The sequence below is a fragment of the Amblyomma maculatum genome, chromosome 7, assembly GCF_055883805.1.
Source record: "Amblyomma maculatum isolate TAMU_Amacu chromosome 7, ASM5588380v1, whole genome shotgun sequence".
Lineage (NCBI taxonomy): Eukaryota > Metazoa > Arthropoda > Arachnida > Ixodida > Ixodidae > Amblyomma > Amblyomma maculatum.
In genome coordinates this window covers 135,924,647-135,930,825 of record NC_139350.1, presented here as the reverse complement: position 1 = coordinate 135,930,825, position 6,179 = coordinate 135,924,647, and the positions used below count along the sequence as shown (strand labels likewise).

The 6,179-nt window shown below is 45.3% G+C and overlaps 1 long non-coding RNA gene across 1 annotated transcript; it reads right to left on the bottom strand.

Moving 5' to 3' along the window:
* Positions 1-273: 273 nt before the first annotated feature.
* Positions 274-2,619, bottom strand: LOC146184812 (uncharacterized). Its single transcript, XR_014708596.1, has 3 exons — positions 2,347-2,619; positions 2,104-2,264; positions 274-565 (listed from the first exon to the last, which is right to left on the bottom strand). It is a non-coding gene; the product is annotated as an uncharacterized LOC146184812 (long non-coding RNA).
* Between the last annotated feature and the right edge of the window lie 3,560 nt (positions 2,620-6,179).

Here is a 6,179-nt window from a genome sequence, read left to right as displayed (position 1 = left end):
TTTGACTAACAACTGAAATGTTACTGAAGGAAAGAGGCAAAAGAAGATTCGCACAGAAATGCACGTGCACGAAAAACCCCCAAAGCAGTGAAAGCGTTGAAAGCAGAAAGGGTCTAAAAAATCAAAATCTAAAAAAAGCAAATTCCTTATGGTCAAGATCCACTCGTTACAAAAGGGAAACCACAGATCCAAGTCCAAAGGCACACTATACTGCAAAGGCTAAGGACGTGTGTGTGGCTAAGAAATCGATCAACAGTCTTTTGGGGCCTTTTTTACATGTGCATCTCTGTGCAAGTCTTCTTTTGCCTCTATCCTTTAGTAAAATTCCAGTTATTAGTCCAGCTGTCCTGCAATTCTCTCTTCTCATATTTTCCGGCTTGTTTCAGAATGAATAAGGTGATGACTCTACAAACCTTGCACAAACTGGAAACCAGTGTAACTGTCAGATGGAAACCTTTCCCTTATTTGGCTTGCATTACAAATAGGGAGGACTTTACTGTGATGTCTGCCGAGGCATCCCCAAAGCCAGTGCGCAAGCTGGCTGTAGCAGATGTAGTGGTGCCTCCTGTTGACAAGAGAAAAAGCAATATTCACTTTTCAGCATAGCAAAATGAAAATATGATTTAGGTCTTTTACAAATTTGAAAGTTATTCATGCATCTGTACAATTAATTCCAGTCTAACAGAAGCTGTACAGTGTAACTTTCACTGTCAATTTATTCTCCCTGGAAGTATGGCAAACTTTGAATTCTGCTGCAGGTGATTGAGAGAGAATGAGACCCACCCAATATTAAAACTCCAGTGCAATCACAATTTGCTACTGCAGCAAAATAATGCCTGAAGGCAATGCAGCTTTTGACTGACAAAACCTGGTAGTCGTCTTACACCCTCTATACTAGTGTTGTGGCCGATGTCAATGTCCACGCTGATATCATCCGCATAGCACGAAGATGTTAAGTATGCGACTTATGCATTAAGCAGCTCTGTGTATGGAGTCATTCTATTCGAAGGAGCCATAAACTACAAGTGCACTTCTGTCAACAGCTCTCAGTTGTTTTCCCACAACACGGCACGTGCCAAACTTTCTGCAAGTGCCGCAAAACTACTCTATAACTTCATTTGCTAACTGTAAAATTTCCAACACTTACTCAAACTGTGGAAGTTTCGGTGTACTGGCCTTTGGGAGAACGTCTTTCTTTCTTTTTTTTTTTTGGTTGTTACATTTCAGCACATGTAAAATGTCAGTGTCAAAGCATTTTGGAGAGGTTTACTGTGTGCAGGTGTTGATGATGGTATCAGTGAAGTCAATTTTTTTAATTATATTTGCACACTATACAACACTCACCTAATGCAAGTGGGTAAAAACAAAACTAACAAATAAAACTTTGAGTGCTGGTATGGTGATTGTTTTGGCAGCAAGTGGGGACAGGCTATAACAAGAGTTGTCGGGCTAGTTAGTGATCGTCTGCAGAAGACAGTCCTGCTCTGTGTGTTTTCCTTTTCTGTGTCGTTTTTTAGTGCATTTTCCCACGGCTTCCGCAGGAGACAGGCTACTTCACTGCATGCAATTTCACTTAGCACAGAGTCCTCCGAAATGAGATTGCTTTTGTACTTATTTACTGCATTTCTTGTGGCATTCCTTATGTATTTATGTTTTGAAGTGCTGCACTTGCTGAAGGTCATACCTGGCTAATAAAACAAGCAAATGTGTCCGGACAGCGTCCCCCCCCCCCCCTCGTTACTTCACATCAATGTGCATGCCCTTTCCATTTAGCAAGTTCACACTATCAGATGATGCGTGTTTTCTCATTTACTCGTGCATGGAATTAAGCAAACCAGTAATTTGCATGGTGAAACGTCATGCTCATGCGCTTCTACGAAAACAAGAAAAATATGAAAACCAGCGATGTGTTCGCGCTAACGTGGCGCAATATCAACACTGTAGACAGTGTAGATGATCGCAGGTAAGTAACGTTAAAGGGGAAGCTTTATTTTATTAACACTGCCTTCCGCAATAGATTTCATTACAGCATTTCTTGCTCGAGAAAATGAAAAACAGGTGCCGCTTGTTCAAGTTATGTCGCCTTTCGCTCAAGGTTCTTACCTTGTGTTCTCGACTAGCAGTCCATGATCAAGAAGCATTTGGAGTAAATGCGGATGATCTGTAACACCCAGACGGCTGCTTCAACTACGTAGTCGCCGCCGGGATCTCGCCAGATGCTCTCAAGAGCAGTCGGCATCGGCACGCACCGCCCGCAGCTGCACCTGTTCGAAAGCTTCGGTTAGCGATTGCGCACTCTCGCAACGGTCAAACGTAGGCTAGGCTGCAAGACTCGGACATACATACCAATGCGTAGTTCCGAAACGGCTGGGATCGGGAGGCTGACGGTCGGGGCTTCTGCAAGCCGTAGTTGTGCCGCGGTTACCGCGGCCTCTCGACACAAGTGTTACTGTACCGGTCGCTCGCAGGGTCCATCTTCGCCGACCTGGCACCCGAAAAGTTGCGTCGGCGTAAGGCTCAAAGCCCACGATGTAACCATGTTTTAACAGTAGCGACTATATTCTAGTTCACTATAGCAGCACAGCGACGCTGGAACCCACGGAGGAACCTAGGCGTCGGCCATATTAAAGAACCCTGTGTGAGCGTAGAGTAGGGCACAAATAGACCTCTAAAACACACCGAGCTTGGTCAATTTTGGCTCAGCAGGCTCCGGCAACGGGAGCTTCTCATTGGCTTAGCGCTATGACGTATCTGTTGAGTTGAGGAGGACGCGCGCTAGGAAACCGAAATTCTGTTTTTGTCGCTATTAAATCAACGCGGGCGATGAAACGAATCGAGGTATATTATATGATGCAGGACAAGGATTCCATTTAACTAAGCCGTGCAAAATTTCCGGAAAACGTTTCACGACCCCTTTAAGTTAGTACACAACAAGAACATGACATTTTGATAATTCTGTGTGCTCTGAATGTACACAGACAATTGAGGTGAAGTGTAAAAACATATGTGTGCAAAAACTTGATGCGCCAGTTTGTAACTTTGTAATGCCATTTTACATGCTTTGAAGCAATGAGCGACATTATAAAGGAAATAAAGAGAGTGTTTAAAGGAGAACAGAGATTTTAGCAAGTTTGTAAAACACGAAGATCGGCTTAACTTCATTTGGGACAGGACTGCTAATAGTAGGATGCAGAAGAAACTGAAATAAAAAGAAAAAAAAGGACCTAATAAGCGGCCATGGAAAACACGAATGTGGGATTTCGAAATGAGGAAAGACGTCCAAAATGCACCAGAAATAGATTACACGAAACGTTCTGTGCAAGGCGAATGCATATTCACTAGACAAAGAATACATTACAAGGCCCCAAACAGGGGTGCAACACGATAGCTTCAGATTCAAGCCTTATCCAAATAATTATTCAATGGAAAGTGATTTGAGCCAATTGTATCAAGCTAGCTGTGCACTACACAGGTGATATTGTCGAAGTCATGTTCCATAATACAGGTTCCACAGACCCCCGAAACGTTTGGACATTGTAGAAGGAGCAATTCTGGAATTGGACAAGATATAGCAGAGCTCATGGTGTTTTGGCAATTTTGCTCTTGGAAGTTCAAGCGAGTAGGACTTGTACTGCAGCACTAGCTGCTGGTTGCTTCATTCACAGCAAAGCACCTCTGCTTTATAGATTTCATTCAGTGAACAAAGCTGCACATTCTAGAACTCCGACCACAGATCCATGTGCCACAGACATAGCGAGTCAAGCTGCTTCAGTGTGCGCGAGAGTTGTGCGTAAGGTTTGCCATACTCCGCGAAATGTTTTCTTGCCTACCGTTCCTGCCATCTGCAGTCCCACACTTGAATGCGTGTCAAGGAAGCCACTCGAAGGGGGCGATGATGCATCATAATTCCCCTTGTCTACCGTGAGGATGATAGTCGCATACCGCGAATGACAATACTGCGCCTTTAATTTCCTGTAAACGAATTAAAGAGCTCGTTGAACTCTGATGCGTTCAATGGAATACTGGTTGTGTTCGACAAGGGGCGTGCAATGCACCGTCAAGATTGGTCATGACGTCACCAGGCGATTCATGCATATACGAATGTGACCCCGCCGGGCGTCCGATCCAGGCATTCGTGCGGCGTCTTTCATATGGCGTTTCCTCGACCACCGCACCACACAGCAAACAGAAGCAAGCCCGAATGTCTTGGACAATATTTATTTTCGGCAGTATAAAATAAATTGCCCTGCATGCACCTTTCTGCGACACAACGGGCTAGGCGTTAGTTTAGCAGGCATCAGTGCCGTTTCAAATTGATTTACAGGAAAGAAAAGGCGCAGTATCCTTCACAGTTCTCCGTGGACACATGTAACCCGCCGTAAAGGAAGGGAGGAAGATGAGAATGAAAAGAAGACAGGGAGATAAAGGTGCCGTAGTGGAGGGCCACGACCCACCGCACTTTAATGGATTTCGCCTCATCGCAATCGAGTGGTCCAAAGCGCCCTCTAGAACTTTTTTTGCGTTGCGTTGCTGAAAGAGGGGAGTTAGTAGCATATGAAATGTCCGCCGTACACAGCCACAGCAGCAAAGGGGGCAGGGTGGGGCGCTGCGGTCGTTATGGGATGCGCGGGTGCCAGACCGGCGATCGTTTTGGCCCATTCCGCAGCGCTGCGCGCCAGTGCTGTTTTCCAACTGTCATTAAAACGTTGGCCGTGTCCATTGCATCAGTGCAGAAACGAAGTTCAAAGTAATGTATTGGCTTCCCAATACTATTGGCCCAATTTATATCCTAACAATGTAGCAATTTATATTCTAACAACGTAGCGAAGAAAAGGTTGAAGTTGCAATGTATGCTGAAATGCGGTGGATTGAGAACACATTCCTCAACTACTGAGCCATAGTTATGCCATTGAAGGCGCTCGGAAATCCGTTTTCTCACATTAAATGGCGTAAATAGGGCACATAAAGAGAATCCTGTGTTGAATGAGGCGACCGGTAGAAAACATATAATGCCTCGGGGCATTCTTAGCCACTCATTTAACAAAGGAAATCCGAATGCGTACCCTGCCGCTTAAATATCATACAAATTACATGCAAATGACTGAGCGTTCGACTGGAGTATAAGCAAGCGAACGAAAGTATGAACTAGTTGCGTGTACAAAACCCGAACTAATGCTGCCGTTATTTAGGGCTTCCTTTACGTCGCGAAAGCCCAGCAGCCAACAATATTTGCACCAACTCCAACTGCACGAACGGCTGTATGATACCCAAAACACGTCACCAATCGCGCCCGCCATTTCGCCTTTACGCATCTTACCAGCGTTGTAGGCAGTGACGAAGTGAGTTAGCACGCTACCGAGTTCACCGCGTGGTCTGCCGCCGCCGGCGCTTTCGTCAAAATAACAAGCCGTTGGCGCACAGCATTTTGGTCTACACCGGCGGCGCGAAAGTAAGGAACTAGTTACGAAAAGAAAATTTAACGCTCTGAAATAGTTTTCAAGGAACTGGGCACGGTGTATTGCCCGTACGCGCAACAACTACCATCCATATAAAGTCTCAGTGCGCCATTGCAATACGGTGACATGTGTAAATCATACTTTCTGATAGCGTTTAATTAATTGAAAACTTTACCCACGTTCATGGATTACTGCTTGTCGTCGCGGAGGAGCTTGCGAAACTCGATGAAGTCGTGAGCTCTGCTGTGTAGGGCCACCCAAGATATACAGGTCACGGCAGAGAGTTCTGACAAAATGTGATTCACTGGAGAAGGCAACCCACTCCAGTATTTCCTGCCAAGAAAACCCTATATGAGCAGCCCCAATAGCATTAATGATATGGCGCCAGAAGATGAGCCCCCCAGGTTGGAAGGCGTCCCACAAGTTACTAGGGATGAACAAAGGGCGATTCCTAGTAGGTCCATGACGAATGAAGCGGCTGGGCTAAAGCCAAAAGGACGCTCAGTTGTGGATGTGTCGGGAAGCGACCGGAAAGTCAGATGTTGCAAGGAGATATATCGCATATCAACATGAAATGTAAGATCTATGACGCAAGGTAAACTGGATGTCGTCAAGCGAGAAATGGACAGATTGAACATTGATATCTTGGGTATCAGCGAGCTCAAGTGGACCGGAATGGGAGAATGTAATTCCAGCGACCATTATGTCTTTTAATGTGGGCAC